Genomic DNA, 16,848 nt, shown 5'->3' on the forward strand with positions numbered 1-16,848 from the left:
TAATGAAGCCATTATTAAATAATGGAGGAGCCCACGTTTCAACTATCATTGGCAAAAAATTTTAAAGTTTGCATGCATTGTGAGCTGGAGTGTAGTGGGTTCATACATTGTCAGCAAAAGAATAAAACAGAGCAACCTCTTTGGAGGCTGTTCATCAGTGGAAATCTAAATTTAAAATGCATGTTACCTTTGACCTAGTATTTCCATCTTTAAAAATGTACCCTACAAATAACCTTGCTAATGTGCACAAAGTTATGTGCACAAAACGGTCACTTGCAGCATTATTTATTACAGCAAAACAAACCTGAGTATCTATCAAATGGCTTATTAAACAGTCTAAATCATGCTATAGCCATACATCGAGGAAGCAGCGCCTGTTAAAACCTGTGCTGCTACACGACCGTATTTTAGATGTACAACCAACAAGGACCTCTGCTCAATGTTATATGGCAGCCTGGGTGGGAGCAGAGTTTGGAGGAGAATGGATACATGTGTATGTATGACTGAGTCCCTTTGCTGTCTGCCTGAAACTATCATCACATTGTTAATCAGCTATACTCCAATACAAAATTAAAAGTTGTTTGTTTTTAAAAGAGGTAAAAAACACACAACCACCCCTAAAGAAACTCATGTGCTAATAAAGATCACCAAGATATATAGGTTAGGACAGTGCATGGTATGATCCTAGTTTGGTTTGGTTTGAAGATATTCAGAATATACATATAGATGCATATATGCAAATATGCACAGACACAAGAGTATACAAGAATCTGCTAACAATTACTCTCAACGAGTGAGACTAGTAGAGGAGGCGTAGTTTTATTTTTCTCTTTCGACCTTTTTGTGCCTGTTTTATCATTCACATTCATTTGTTTACATTAGAAAAGACATCGTTTCAAAAGTTGATAAAAGTGCTGCACAAATGGAAAATAGCCATCACTTCCCACCTGAAGTCATTTCCGGAAAGATGGTATTTACCCCAGTCATGCAGACAAAGGGACTGGGGTGAGTTTTGAGGCCGTGAACCGAAACTCAGCCCCGACACGCGCTGAAAGCAGGAGCACCCAGTCCTGCTGTCTTGGTGTCAGAACACCAGGCTAGGCATCTCCTGATTCCGCTAAGGGATGCTCAGCAGGAGGACCCAGCTCCGACTCAGACCAGGATCTGGTTCCAGGGGGTTTTGTCATTGAGAGCAAATCGCCTGACACCCCAGAGAGAGAAATGGCAGACCAGGGTAAAGTTGTGGAAAAGTGAAATTGGTCTTGGCTCTGGGCCCCATGGAGGTTTTTTCCATTAACCAGAGGTGAGCCGAGGTGCGAGGTTAATGGAAAGATGCAAAAGAGACCATCGAGGACTAACGGGACAGTTTACCCAGCAAGGAGGACGCAACGCCTGTGATAAGTGGATGCTCTCTTGTGAAACAGAGTCCCTGGCGTGGCGTGGAAGGCCTCTTGTGGGTCTGGAAGCTCAGCCTGGAGGGGACAAACAGGCTGGGGGAGGCACTGCCCGGGCTGGAAGCTGACAAGCACAAGCCTTGCTTTGTTCTCTGTAGAAACAATGAAACGTCAATAAAGGGAAAATGTCTAAATTTTTCACGTTCCCTAACATCCCACTCCTCTAAATTAACTCATTTGATTTTGCCATACCCTCTTTCTCTCTTCCTGCACATGGATTCAAAGGTTTCACATTTCTAACTAAAATGTATATGAAATGTATCATTTTTCCTTTTTAAACCATATGGTATGAAGATGTCTTTGCCACATCTCTGTTGTACAAGGTGACACCCTGTTGTCCCGTTGCCTAGTCTACACTGTGGGATACTTCTGATGTTTTAAAAATAATTGTTATTTGAGTATAGTTGCTTTACAACGTTGTGTTAGCTTCTGCTGTACAGCGAAGTGAGTCAGCTATACATACACACAACCCCCTCTCTTTTGGATTTCCTTCCCATTTCCATCACTACAGAACACGGAGCAGAGATCTCTGAGCTCTACTGTAGGTTCCCATTAGTTATCTGTTCTATACGCAGTAGCATATAGGAGTCAGTCCCAATCTCTCAGTTCATCCCACGCCTCTTCCCCACTCTGTATCCATATTTGTCCTTTGTCTGTGTTTCTATCACTGCTTTGCAAATAAGGTAATATACCATTTTTCTAGATTCCACATATATGTGTAAAGATATGATATTTGTTTTTCTCTTTCTGCCTTCATTCTGTATGACAGTCTTGAGGTCCATCCATGTCTTTCCAAATGACCCAGTTTGTTCCTTTTTTATGGCTGAGTAATATTCCATTGTATTATACATATATATCACATCTTCTTTATCCATTCATCTGTCCATGGACATTTAGATTGCTTCCACATCCTGGCTGTGGTAAAGAGTGCTTCAATGAACATTGGGGTGCACACATCCTTTGAAATTGTGGTTTTCTCTGGGTACAAGCCCAGTAGTGGGACTGCTGGATCATATGGTGGGATACTTCTGATTTCAGAACCTGAAAGATACTACTCCAGTGAACCTCTTCAATGTACACAGTTTTACCCTCCTGCTAAATTACTTCCTAAAGATACTCAGGACTGAAATGACAAGACCAAAGACACAGCATTTTTGCTACATGTTGCCTCATTGCTTTCCAGGTAGGATATGACAGTATTCAGCGCATGTAAGTTGCTGACAGGGATGGAACCACAAAGCCAGGAGGATAGTAGCTGTCTTAGCTGGGGCTGTTGTCACAAAATACCATAGACTGGGTGGCTTGAAAAACAAAACATTTCTCACAGTTGCAGAGGCTGAAAGTCGGAGATCACAGGGCCAGCACGGTTGAGCTCTGGTGAAAGCTCTTTTCTTGGCTTGATGAAGGCCACTTTTTTTCTGTGTCCATATATAGTGGAGAGAGGTGGGCGGGATCTCCCCACCTCTTCTTATAAGACCACCAATCCTATTGGATTAGGACCACACCCTTATGACCTCATTTAACCCTAAACCTCCTAAAAGCCTTATCTACAGATACAGTTGCACTGGCAGTTAGGGCTTCAGCATATGAATTTTGGAGTAGCATCAGACTTGCCCACTAAAGAAGTTCCTGGGCCATTTGAACCCAGCTCCATCTAAGGATATATGAGCACAACAGCCCTTTCTCTGGAGAAAAGCCAGAGTATCATGTGTAAGAAGAAACCAAGAGCTCTCCACCTTTAACAGAGATTTGGGGACAGACCACAAAACAGAGGCAGAGAAGGCTGGATCTCCATACTGAAACCCGGACCCTGACTCCAGCCTGCTTTGTTTGGAGCAGACGATCATCAAATGCGAGCTCAGCTGAAGCACATTGGGAAAGAGCTTTCTACATTCCAGACTGAATCTGACTCTCAACAATCTGCTCTCAAGTTCTCCCATCTCCAATCTTTTCAGATCTTAGGTTGATCTGATACTACCACCAGGACCTTCCCCACTTCCCTGGGACCCTGGGAGAGCGTCATGAAGACGAGGGTGTTTGGTTAGAGAATCTCTAAAAGCCTTTTTGGCCTCCGGAGAGCTCTAGCATCTTGGAGACAGGTGATACAAGAGCTTGGGCTGAACTCAGAGGAGTTGGCTTCACAAAGATTAGCTCGCATTACATCAGCTTTCCCGGACTCTGCCCAATTCAGAACCTATGCACCACCCTGCCGCTCCATCACCACGATAAAACATCCCACACAAGCAGGCAAGATGAAGTGTGCTGCAAAGGTGCCCCTTAGCGCCTCCCATCCCCTGCTGAACCCTCCGTATATCCTGGCCACTCAGCGCTGGGCTGCCCTGTGTGGATCATTTTGGCTGCAGGGGTTCTTCTGCCTCCAAACCCAGAACTGATAGACGCGACTACGTAAACAAAATGCAAGGCCAGGAACCCCGCTCCTACCCTATCCACACACCCGTACCTGTAGGGGAACCCTGAGTGATGCTGCATAGTCCCTGACCCAGTCTCAACATTCCTTCCATCCAGCAAAGGAATCCACATCTGGGTCCAACCCACGAGCATGTAATGCAGAATTTACTGACTTCCATGGAAAGAAAAGAATGTGTCATATAGTAAAACTTAATGAAATTTCCCCATTAGCCATGTTACTTTTCTCTCTAGACTTTAGACCAAATTTTTTATCACTGAGTCTCTCACTCTCCCCATCTCTTCCCACAGAGCCTTGAAATCACCTTCTACCATCCAAGGCTTTTCAACTCTATTCTTCTGCAAATGTTGGCTTCCTCTCTCCCAAACAAACAATTCAGTCCTCTGCCAAAACTCGACCAGATTCTGCTCCTCGAGCCCAGACCTTCAGCTTATCTTTCCCATGATGGTCAAGGTCAAAGGGAAGGTCAGGGGCTCCAGGGTAATCAATACATGAACCTGAAAGAAAGGAAAACAGAAATCTGGCCTGGACACTTGGGCCAAAGAAGACACTGAAGCGGATATAAAGAGTACTTCACCTCAAGTCCCCTGGAGTGACACTTGAAATGAGTTAATTAGTGATGAGAGAGTATTTGCTTACCTCCATCCCTGCCGACGGCGCTGAGATGGAAGTGACTCACTTTTGTTTACCATCATGTCCCAAATCTCCAGAGCACTGCTTGCCTCGCACAGAGAACACTGGAGTGGGTATTTGAAAGGGCACACATAACCTAATTCAGATGTATTTTGAGTTTGAAAACAAATGTAAAAGGGCATTAAACATTATAACTGCGTGTCTGCTCTTTTGTTCAGTTGTGTCCGACTCTTTGGGACCCCATGAACTGTAGCCCACCAGGCTCCTCTGTCATGGGGTTTTCCAGGCAAGAATTCTGTATGGGTTGCCATTTCCTATTCCAAGAATAACATAATTGCATATGTGTAATTTGAATTAATAGCTGATGTTACTAATAAGATTGCCAGTGTTACTAATAAGGTCCCCAGAAACATAATCATATGTTCCATTTTACAGGTGGGGACACCAAGGCCCAATTCAGTAATGAATTCACCCAAGTCACGAAGTTAACAGTAGCCATAGTTGGAATCACGTATTGCAGGATCTGTTTGCATTTAGATGGAGGGGCACCCTGGATAGATCCCTGGACCAGACCCTTGGTCCCACTGCTCCCTCTGCTCTAGGTGACTTGAAGCTAGCTTCAAGCCTCCGTTCTCTCATCCATAATTAAGAGCCATCTGGAGGTGCAGCACAGGGGTCTGGCGTGGGGACATCACAAGCACAGGACTGGTCAAGCTGAGCATTGCTTCCAGGAAGGGTGGTTTGGCAGAGTGGGCCAGCCCGTGGTCCAGTCTGCTGGCAAGGCGGAGGTGGGTGAACTGCCCGGCCTGGGGCCATGGCCAGAAGCCAAGGATCGTGAGGTCCCACTCCAGGTCTTGGGGGAAGAACTGGCTAGAACACCAGTTCTCCTCCTCCTTAGGATACATCATCCTGTGAACCTGTCGCTGATCGTGTGCCTCTAGTAACCAGGAAGGCGGCAAGTGGGCTGACGGCCCAGCAGGCACTTTGGAGTCCCAGAGAAATTAGCTTTCTGAGGGAAAGACAAAGGGGTGGCATTCATTTCTAAGAAACTTCTAGAAGCTTCTTTGGTTTTTACAAATACTGTGAGCTTCTGAAAACAGGTCTACAGTCTAAAATACTTCAGAGAGAAGTTTAATTGCCAGGATTAGAACAGCAACCACAAAAATGTTTCCATTTACAGCCGTGACGTTGAAAGACCCCATTTCTATAACCATTCTGGTTAACCAGAGATTTTAAAATTGTATTTATTTTTATTTTTGGCTGTGCTGGGTCTACGTCACTGCACAGGCTTTCCCTAGTCGTGGCAAGAGGGGGGCAATCTGCGTTGTGGTGTGCAGGCTTCTCATCGTGGGGCTCCTCTTGTTGGGGAGCACGGGCTCCGGGAGTCCAGGAGCACGTGGTCTCGGGGGTTGAGACTTGTGGGCTCCAGAGCACAGGCTCAGGGGCTGAGGTGCACGGGCTCAGTCGCGCCTCGGCATGTGGGATCTTCCAGGATCAGGAATACGAACCTGTGTCCCCTGCCTCAGCAGGCAGATTCTTGACCACTGAGCCACCAGGGAAGCCCAAGCAGAGATTTTTGATAAACCAGGTGCACTAGAGGCTGACTCCACTAGATGAGATCACAGATGAGACCAACGGCTTCACCTGGACCTTCTAAGCGCAGAATCTCAGGCCTTACCTGGGATCTACTGAACCGGGATCTGCAGTTTTAATGAGACTCCAGGTGATCTACAACGGAGAAGGGAATGGCAGCCCACTCCAGTATTCTGGCCGGGAGGACTCCATGGACGGAGGAACCTGGCAGGCTACAGCCTGTGGGGTCTCAAAGAGTCGGACACGACTGACCGACTAACACACACACACACGGGTGACCTGTGTGCACACTAAGGTTTGAGAGGCACTGGTCTACAGTCCTCTGGCCCATCTGACGTAGCCCAGGAGAGGAAGTCTCTACTCCAGGTGACAGGAAAGTGGTGACTGGGGCAGAGGAGTCCCCCCAACCCCCACACCCACCTGAGGCTCATCTCTGCTCCTTATCTGCACCAGCCCCGCCCCCCAGTTGTCAGACTCTCTTCTCCATCCTGCAGCCCCAGAGATGGGGGGAGGACGGGCCAGCGGTGTGGTCTCTCAGAGCAGCAGGCAGCCGGGGACACACAGCACCCACCCCTGCGTGAGAACTGAGCTGCGGGGTGCGTGCTTCTTGGAGCACACAACTTGGGGAGAAGGGTGTGGGGACCACAGCTTCCTATGCCCTAGGTGCACCTCCCAAACCCACACACGGGCTTTTCCCGGTGGGAACCTGAGATCCCTGTGACTACAGGAGTCCGCTAGGTTAAAAACGTCAGGGAACTGATGCCTCAGAGGAGAGCCCTTCAAGGATAAATTGGTGGTGGCCAATACCAGGGTTTCCTTATCTGTCGGGGATGAGAACCACTGTGGGGTGACCCCCATGTGTTCTTCCAGAGGACCTGGGAGATGGAGGCCCAGCTGCCTACAGCAACACCCTCCTCAGGAGCCCATCTGAAGCGGGCTTCCTTCCCGTCCTTATCGTGTTTTCCAACCTACCCTTCCTGAGGCTTCCTGGGATCCTGGCTTCCTGAGATCACCTCCCAAATCAACTCTGTGCCCTCAAACCCTCTCAGAGTGGGCCTCTGAAGGAATCCAACTGGATGGAGCTGAGACGCTCAAAGCACTTTAGGATGGGGGTTTCCAGTTTCCTCCAGAGCTTTGCTTCTCTGAGTAAGGGATGCAGGTTTGGGGCAGAGCTGAACTGTAGTGGAGAGGAGGCTGACCCGTGCTACTCCAAGACACTTTTCTTTTTACCTTCCTGGAATAGCCCAGCTTCACATCTACATCCACTAACTATTCAGTGAATATTGGTTTGATGAACACCAAATTATTTTCCTTCCAAGTCACTGACCAAGTTCTACCCAGCTTTGTGTGATACTCAATAAGCTTTTTTTGCTTTTTTATTACATAACTGTTTCAGAGACTTGGTTGGCACAACATAACCAATGAAACTGAAAATGAGTTGCCTGAGGTTGGTGAATACTGTCAGCATATTCATAAAATTCCTGCGCACTCAGTCCCATGGGCATCAAAATAAAGGCTCTATATTCACTGTGCTACTCCTTTATTATGTATTCATAGGATGCCCACAGAATAGCCGTGGCTAAAAGGGAGTCCAGAGTAAGGACTCCCTGGCATTTTCTCAGGATTTCCCCTGCTCTGTTACTACTAAATTTCTGCTGTTGACCCACTTGGGTACTTAGAAGGCAGCTGTGCAAACATCATTTTTTCAGATTTTCTTCAAGCGAGAGAAAGGTCAATGGGATAAGATGATAAATTTTTTTAATTAGGAAAAAAAAAAGTCTACTGTTAAGGCAATATCTTCCAGAAACCCCTCTAAAACTAGGCAGGACCCTCTGAAATTTGCTCAGGGGTCAACTCTTCCTGCAAAGGGCCCAGCAGTATTTTAGACTTTGTAGACCTTGGGGTCTCTGTCATGACCAGTCAACTCTGTGTTTTGTGAAAGCAAGCAGCCAGTGACAATGGGCAATCACAGGGGCATGTGTGTGCTAATAAAACTTTATTTAGACACCAAAATTAGGATTTTATTTACTTGCAAATGTTACAAACCAGTCTTCTTTTGACTTTTAAAATATCATCTAAATATGATTTTTCCAATAGTGATGTATGGATGTGAAAGTTGCATCACAAAGAAGGCTGAGCACTAAAGAATTGATGCTTTTGAACTGTGGTGCTGGAGAAGACTCTTGAAAGTCCCTTGCACAGCAAGGACGTCAAAAAAGTCATCGTAAAAGAAATCAACTGAATATTCATTGGAAGGACTGATGCTGAAGCTGAAGCTCCAGTACTTTGGCCACCTGATACAGAGAGCCGACTCATTAGAAAAGACCCTGATGCTGGGAAAGATTGAAGGCAGGAGAAGGGGACGACAGAGGATGAGATGCTTCGATGGCATCACCGACTCCATGGACATGAGTTTGAGCAAGCTCCAGGAGATGGTGAAGGACAGGGAAGCCTGGTGGGCTGCAGTGCATGGGGTCACAAAGACTCAGACACGACTTAGCAACTGAACAACAAGAACAACACTGGTGTGTTTTGCCTAGTAACTAACTCCACTGTCCTGAAGTGAATCTAATGGGGAACCTTGCCTGTTACCTATTAAAAAACATATTTAAAAAGTGGAGCCTGTGTTGGGGGTAAGGGAGAACCCCACATACTCACTTCCCACCCCCTCAGTGAACAGGCTTCCTGAGGGGGCTCCAGGGAACACAGCCTGATGACCACTGTCCCAGGAAGAGGGAGTGAGTCTGAGCACATGGCCACTGCTGCTGAGAGTCTCACGTTCCTGAGATTCACGTGGGAAGCTGGCGGGCATGCGGGATGCCATGTGCCCTGGACCTCACCTGGGCACGGGGCTCCCCTGCAGGGCAGGCTCACACCGGGGGCAGAGGGCAACACTCAGGAGAGGATGACTGTCAAGTGGCGTGTTGAGCTGGGTAGGTCACAGCTTAGAAAAGCATCAACCCACGTCAAAACATGGAGTCTGGTGAGAACAAGAGAGAGTGAGGTTAAGGCTGGAAAATGCTCTTCTCTTCCACAGAAACCATGCCCGTTGACCTCGATGTGTTTTATAACAGGCTCATCTCTGTGATCACACTGATGAAACATTCCCTTCGTTTTTTTCTTTTTGTTTTCATTTGCCAGCACGGCACCGCCTGCGGGATCTTAGTTCCCCAACCAAGGATGGAGCCCGAGCTAAGGCAGTGAAAGCTCCGAGTCCTAACTACTAGACCACAGGGAATCCCCCCTCATGTTAGGAGATGTGATGTAGTTAGAAGGTGTCAACCACAAGTTGGCACTTGCCGTGGGCTTGCCATCTACCTCAACGAGGGTTAAGTCATGAGCCGCTGCAGCTGACGACCTCCAACGCCCTGAAGGAGGTCAGGGTGGAGAGCAGAAATGAGGCCCTCTGTGCTCCAGCAAACTGGCAGGACAGGTCTTTAGTAGTTAGATCTTCTCAGGAGCTGATTCTATGAGCCCAATGCTTGTAGCTCCTCATATCAAGAAAAGCACTGAAATCCCTCATGGTGGCGACTGTTTCTCGTGACTAAGAGAAGCTTCACAAGACCAGGAGAAACTTTCCACAAAGAACATGTGCTTGACTCCATGGACTCCCCCTTCACCAAAATCACATACATATTGTCCATCCCCCTGCCTCTTTGGAGCAGTCTCTCAGAGCCGTCTGAGCTGCTGTCTCCCAGGCGGCACTCCTCATATTGCCCCAAATACACTTCACACAACTTCTCATGTTGTGCATATTTTTAGTTGACAGAAGCAAGGCACGTGTGCTCACACTCAGAAAACTGGGCTTCACACTCTGGGTGTCAAGTCTGGCTGTAGCCTTGGGGGGTCACCTCCTGCCTGACCCTTGGGCCTCTTTGGTGGACAGCATTCACTTCCCTGCTATATCTTAAAAGATTAAATAAGATGACTTTGACAGGTGCCCAGCCAAGGACTTAGCAGCCAGTTGATAAATATTTAAGCTGAATCTATGTTTGGAAACCAAGTAAAAATTGAAGAACAGAAAAACAGTCCTTCTGGGGGGCTGTTGTTTTGTGTATATTTGGAGGGGACAGCAAAGGGCACAGTTTGCCAAATGTATTCAATCCTAAAGTTTAACAGAACCCCTGAAGATATTGTAGCAAATAATCTATAAAACATACAAACACAAAGCCCAAGTGCAAAGACGCTGGCAAAAATACATGGCAAATGTGATGAGAGAAAAAAAAAAGTTGGTAAACATTACGGAAACCCTCCTTGCAGACGCCTGAACAGATCCTTCCTAAATCAGTTACTTGGTTTTCATATGATCCGGGAGAAGATTATATAATTTCAAAACTGTCTGTAAACTACTCATTTGCATCTGATTTCTCAATGTCTAATTTGTTCATCAGCCACAGCTATGTGTATGAAACCAGCTTTTTAATCAGCTCACAGAGTGTATAGAAGCACATTAATCTTCCATTTTATGGGAGAAGAGTTCTTATACTCAGAATTATTATGCATTTTGCACTCAGGTATACAGAGGAATGATTTACACACGTGTGTTAGCTTGTGCCTCTAGAAACATCCAGTTTAACATCCAAGCTCGGCGTGCATTCTCACGCCCCCAGGAGCCGACATGAACACCAAACAGAGTTCTCTGTGCGGCACATGCAGAAGAGGGCTGGAGCGGGTTGCTAGGAGAATGAGGCTTCTTTGCCTTTCATCTTCATTTGGAAAAAAGAGAAGAAACAGCAACTGGCTCGGCGGGAAAATTCTAGGGACACAGCTCTTGGGTGACTGTTTTCCTAGCAGGCAAGGGGAAGGGCATCTCCACCGCCCCCTGGAATGTCTGCATTGGGGCCAGCACCACCCTCAGCCACGCTGGTCCCCACCCTGTGTGAGTTCACGGCTTGGTAACTTTGACAGGGTCAGTCCTGCTCCCGGGTCTGTTTCTAACAAGTAGGGCAGGAAATGACTTCACCCAAGGGGGCCTCAGTTTATTGGTGCATGAAAGGGACTCTGAAGTCCTTCTGTAGTGTCTATTCCGTGACAATCTGAGACTAGATTTCTTTTTTAAAATTTTCTTTTGGCTGCGCTGCACAGCATGTGAGATCTTAGTTCCTTGACCAGGAATCGAACTGGTGTCCTCCACTTTGAAAGGTGACTTCTTAACCACTGGACCCCCAGGGAAGTCCCTGAGTCTAGACTTCTAACTGTTTTTCTCTGGCACGAACCTTAGGAGCTGGAATCCTGGTCTGGAAACACACTGAACCTGGTAGAGTTGAGTATCACTGTAACAACCATGAAAAGGACTTGCCTTGTCTAACAACCCCACATCTGGGTATAAGCCCTGAAGAAAGGAAATCAGGATCTCCAAAAGATATTTGCTCACTCATGTTCACAGCGGCATTATTCACTGCAGCCAAAAGATGGGAGCAACTGAAATGTCAGTCAGTGGATGAATGCATAAAGAAAGTGTAGTATACATTCATATATATATATATATATATGTATATATTTATTGTTTAGTTGCTAAGTCATGTCTGACTCTTGTCGACCCTATAGGCTGTAGCCCACCAGGCTCTTCAGCCAACGGAATTCTCCAGGCAAGTATACTGGAGCGGGTGGCCATTTCTTTCTCCAGGGGGTCTTCCTGACCCAGAGATCGAACCTGGGTCTGCTGCATTGGCAGGTGGGTTGTTTACCACCAAGCCACCAGGGAATATATACACATAACCATATATATGTGTGTGTACATACATATGTGTGTGCATATCATTCTGCCTTATAAAGAAAGGAAATTCTGACACATATTGCAACATAAAGAAAGCTGAGCACTGAGGAATTGATGCTTTTGAACTGTGGTGTTGGATAAGACTCTTGAGAGTTCCTTGGACAGCAAGGAGATCCAACCAGTCCATCCTAAAGGAAATCAGCCCTGAATATTCATTGGAAGGGCTGATGCTGAAGTTGAAACTCCAATACTTTGACCACCTGATGTGAAGAACTGACTCATTGGTAAAGACCCTGATGCTGGGCAAGATTGAAGGCGGGAGGAGAAGGGGATGACAGAGGATGAGATGGCTGGATGGCATCACCGACTCGATAGACATGAGTTTGAGTCAGCTCTGGGAGCTGGTGATGGACAGGGAGGCCTGGCGTGCTGCGGTCCATGTGGCCGCAAAGAGTTGGACACAACTGAACTGAAACTGAAAATATTATGCTCAGTGAAATAAGCCAGCCACAAAAAGACAAACACTGCATGATTCCACTTATGGGAGACACCTAGAGGAGTCAGATTCACAGAGGCGAAGGGTAGAAAGGTGGCTGCCGGGAGCTGGGGGGGAAGGGAGGAGGGGAAGTTGTTGTTTAACGTGTTTATTGCTTCCGCTTAGCAAGGTGAAAAGAGATCTGGAGGTTGAACGCTTAAAAATGTAAGTATACTTAACTACTGAATTGTGTATTTGAAATTGGTTATGATGGTAAATTTTATGCTATGTGTATTTTACCACAATGGAAAAAAAAAAAAAGACTTGCTTTAGAAGACCCTAACCCTCTTCCTGGGCTGGGCACCTTGTCTTGCCCACTTTGTCCTGTTCTTAAACAGGGGGTCTATAACTCTCATGGGAAAGTATTTACATCTTTAATTTCACTAAGTTTTAATTGTTGTTTAGTTACTAAGTCATGTCTGACTCTTTGCAACCCCATGGGCTGCAGCCCACCAGGCTCCTCTGTCCGTGGGATTTCCCAAGCAAGAATACTGGAGTGAGTTACCATTTTCTTCTCTTCTATTTTAGATGTAAATGATAAATCACAGAAGTATTACCAATATCTGAGATTTTGTTAGTGAGAAAAATCAGATATTTTCCTATCACAAATACCATAAATTTCTTAAAATATTGTTTAGGCTTATCAGCAATTCAAAGTTCTGCTTGTAGACTGACTGCTACACCTTGTAAATTAATATGTTAATAAAGAAGAACATATATTCTTAATAATAAATTGTTAAATATCTTGAAAACTCTAATATAATTGGATTCCCTTCATAATCTTATGCATTTTATTGAATGGATTTTATATTAGATTAAATTTAGGTAAGCATGAGAAGAACTCGGAGTGCTTAGATTTTCCACAGAGAGGCTGGGATTTTCGTTTTTGTTGTGAGGGTGGTCACTAAATCTCTGTTGATGTGGATATAGCCAAAGGAACAGCCCACTATATATCTCAGTGAAATATGCAAAGTCTATTTCCACTGCAAGGTCGGCATCAATGGCAGGCAGATTCAAGGCCTGGCAAGGTATCTGAGTACTAATGCTGGAGTCTGTGAAGACACTACCTTACGTGGCAAAAGGGATTTTACAGATGTATTAACGTAAGGATCTGGGGTTGGGGACATTCTTCTGGGTCATCAGTGGGCTCAATGCAATCACAAGTTCCTTTAAAGAGGGAGGCTGGAGGGTGGGAGAGAAATTCTAAAATGCTATGATGCTGGCTCTGAACATGGAGGAAGGGGCCATGAGCCAAGGGCTGTAGGCAGCCTCCCGATGCTAGACAAGGCCAGGAAACAGACCCTGTCCTGGAACCTCGAGAAGGAAGGCAGGCCTGCCAACACTTTGACTTTTAGCCCATGACACCATTAAGGCTTCTGTCTTCCAAAACTATGATAATAAGTATGTGCTGTTTTCAGCCAGTGAGTTTGCAGTAATTTGTTATAAGAGCACTAGAATTGGAAACAACATGGAAACTGCAGGCAAGTTATGCTTAGCAAAGACCCAGAGAGAAGGCTGGGGGTGGCGTGGGGGTTTGCTTATACCTTTGTCCTCTGAAAGGGCTTCCCTCACGGCTCAGCTAGTAAAGAATCCGCCTGCAGTGCCAGAGACCAGGGTTCCATTCCTGGGCTGGGAAGATCTGCTGGAGAAGGGATAGGCCGCCCATTCCAGTATTCTTGGGCTTCCCTTGTGGCTCAGCTGGTAGAGAATCCACCCGCAATGCGGGAGACCTGGGTTCAATCCCTGGGTTGGGAAGATTCCCTGGAGAAGGGAAAGGCTACCCACTTGAGTATTCTGGCCTGGAGAATTCCATGGACTCTATAGTCCATGGGTCGAAAAGAGTCAGACAGGACTGAGCAACTTTCACTTTCACTTTGTCCTCTGAGAAGTAGCATTTCCTTACTGTCTTCACAAATCACCAAACTTTCACAGAACAATTGTTCCTTTAAACAAATACTCATACCCACTACCTATGAGGCATTGATAGTCTACTATTTATTCTATTCTATTTTCTGATAAGATTGGTTTTGCAACCTCTTAAAGAGTTGTGGAAGGAAATGACAAACCACTCCAGTGTTCTTGCCTGGAGAATCCCCAAGGACTGAGGAGCCTGGTGGGCTACAGTCCATGGGGTCGCAAAGAGTCAGACACGACTGAGCAACTAAATACAACACAAAGAATTGTGACCCATAGAATGCATCTATGAATAACAATTACTCCTTAATTGGAGAAAATATAGTGATTTGTTGTTGTTGTTGTTTTCGGCTTAAAGGGTCATAAGCTGTTATGGCATCTGGTCCCATCACTTCATGCCAAATAGAAAGGGAAAAACTGGAAGCAGTGACAGATTTTGTTTTCTTGGGCTCCAAATTGACTGCAGACAGTGACTATAGCCATGAAATTAAAAGAAGCTTGCTCCTTGGAAGGAAAGCTGTGACAACCCTACACAGCATATTAAAAAGCAAAGACATCACCTTGCCCACAAATGTCCATATAGTCAAAGCTATGGCTTTTCCAGTAGTCATGTACGGATGTGAGAGGTGGACGATAAAGAAGGCTGAGCACTGAAGAACTGATGCTGTCAAACGATGGTGATGGAGAAGACTCTTAAGAGCCCTCTGGACAGCAAGGAGATCAAACCAGTCAATCCTAAAGGAAATCAAACCTGAATATTCACTGGAAGTATTAGTGCTGAAGCTGAAGCTCCAATACTTTGGCCACCTGATGAGAAGACCCTGATGTTGGGAAACTCTGATGATGAAATGGTTAGATAACATCACCAAGTCAATGGATATGAATTTGAGCAAACTTTGGGAGATGGTGGAAGACAGAGGAACCTGAAGTCCATGGGGTCAAAGAGTCAGACACAACTTAGCGACTGAACAACAACAAACTCTCTTGGTTTGGGGCAGATTCCTTCCTGGTGACTCAGGGTAACTGGGACTGGGAGGAAAGGAGCAACTGGTCTCAGGAGCAAGGAGAAGAAAGGTCAGGAGCGACAGTGACAGCAGAAGCCAAGCCACTTTCCGCAAGTGTAACACTAGAGGCTCAGCTTCGATTTACTCCCTTTGACGCTGAACTTTACCCAGTCCCACTTTCTGTGGCTCCAAGCTTCCCAAGAGTCCTCAAGAACCACACTCCCAATTGAGTGACAGTTGGAGGCAAAAAACTTCGGTTTCATACAGGAACCTTTTGCATTTTCAGTGGGATTTTGAAAATCCTGATAAAAACTATATATCATACATTATTAAGTTTAAGCTATTCCATAAACATGAAAATCTTTTTAAAATGACCTTGGACTAAATGATACTACTGCTCACCTTGTTTACTCTCTGTATTAGAAAGATATTCTTTTAACCTTGTGAATAACCTAAAAATATAGATGCAAAAGAAATGAGGTCTTTGAAGACTGTGTTCTTCTGTGTTTCTGTTTTCCATTCCTTTGCAACGGAGCAGTGGGTTCCTATGGGGAATTCTGAGCTTGTTAGTGGTAGGGGACTTAGGTTACACAAATCTCAAGAGTTTCAAGCGCTACTTGGCACTACGGGTGTGGGTGTGGGTGGGTCCAAGGCTGATTCTGGCAACCCAATATTTCTTTTGAAAACCCTGCTAATTACACATAGGTAGATTCAAATGCAATTCCTATTATACCGACAACCCCAAATAGTCAACAGAAAACACATACTGGACAGTGGTAGAGTCTATTAATGTGTTACACACAGAATATATCACAATGCCTGGAAGCTATAGATATATTACCCTACATGGCAAAGGGGAATTAAGGTTGCAGATGGGGCTAAGGTTATCAATCATATGATCAGGAAATTGGCAAATGAGCCTGGATTATCAGATGCGATCAATATAGTCACAAAGGTCCTGGGAAGTGGGAGGAGGCAAAGGAAGGGGTCAGATCGATGTGATGTGAAAACAATTCAACTCACCTTTGCTGACTGTGAAACTGATGGAGGAACAGGCCACGAGCCAGGGAGGGCGGGCATCCTCCAGAAGCTGAAAAGGCACAGGAACAGATCCCACTGAAAGGAACGTGACCTCTGATACCTTGATTTTAGCCTGTTGAGGCCCGTGCCAGACTTCCAACCATACATCTGTGTTGTTGGTGGCAGCAACAGAAAACCCACGACCTGTCTCAGAAGGTAAGCCATGGGCACAGATAAGCCTGGGATGACAAGCAGAGCTGATGGAGGAGCCCGAGTCTTTCTCAAGGGGCCTCTTATTTGTTCAATAAAAGATGAACCAAGAAACAAAAATGTCATGTATTTTCACGTATATCATGATTCACATACACTGTCACAGTGTATGTGACATTTCCTCTCCATTAGTGTCTATTCCTGTAGAGCAAGTCACTCCCAAATTTAGTGGCTTAGAACAACAAGAATCATTGAGCATCTCTCAGGGTATCTTTTTAGAAATTGTTTATCTGGCTGCATCAGGTCTTAGTTCAGGCATGCGGGACCTTTGTTGCCACACG

Source organism: Cervus canadensis, chromosome 2 (assembly GCF_019320065.1).
Source record: "Cervus canadensis isolate Bull #8, Minnesota chromosome 2, ASM1932006v1, whole genome shotgun sequence".
Lineage (NCBI taxonomy): Eukaryota > Metazoa > Chordata > Mammalia > Artiodactyla > Cervidae > Cervus > Cervus canadensis.